We start from the raw sequence: 471 nt of genomic DNA on the forward strand, positions 1-471 counted from the left end.
CTGCAGCCGAGCGTTGCTGCATGCATCAGAGATATCATCTATCCCGGTGGATCCGTTTCTTCTTTTTAAAGAAGGAGACAAAATTAAAGCCATTGTTAAAAGTTATGATGAAGTGAGCTCGGGTGTATAGGCAGCTACTGGGGTGTATAGGCAGCTCTCCGGGTGTATAGGCAGCTGCTCGGGTGCTCGGGTGTATAGGCAGCTGCTGACGTGTATAGGCAGCTGCTCGGGTGTATAGGCAGCTAAGCGGGTGTATAGGCAGCTGCTGGGGTGTATAGGCAGGTCCTCGGGTGTATAGGCAGCTGCTGGGGTGTATAGGCAGCTGCTGGGGTGTATAGGCAGCTACTGGGGTGTATAGGCAGCTGCTGAGGTGTATAGGCAGGTACTGGGGTGTATAGGCAGGTACTGGGGTGTATATATATATATATATGTATATATATATATATATATATATATATATATATATATATA

Source organism: Eimeria mitis, genomic scaffold (assembly GCF_000499745.2).
Source record: "Eimeria mitis Houghton genomic scaffold, Emh_scaff4985, whole genome shotgun sequence".
NCBI lineage: Eukaryota > Apicomplexa > Conoidasida > Eucoccidiorida > Eimeriidae > Eimeria > Eimeria mitis.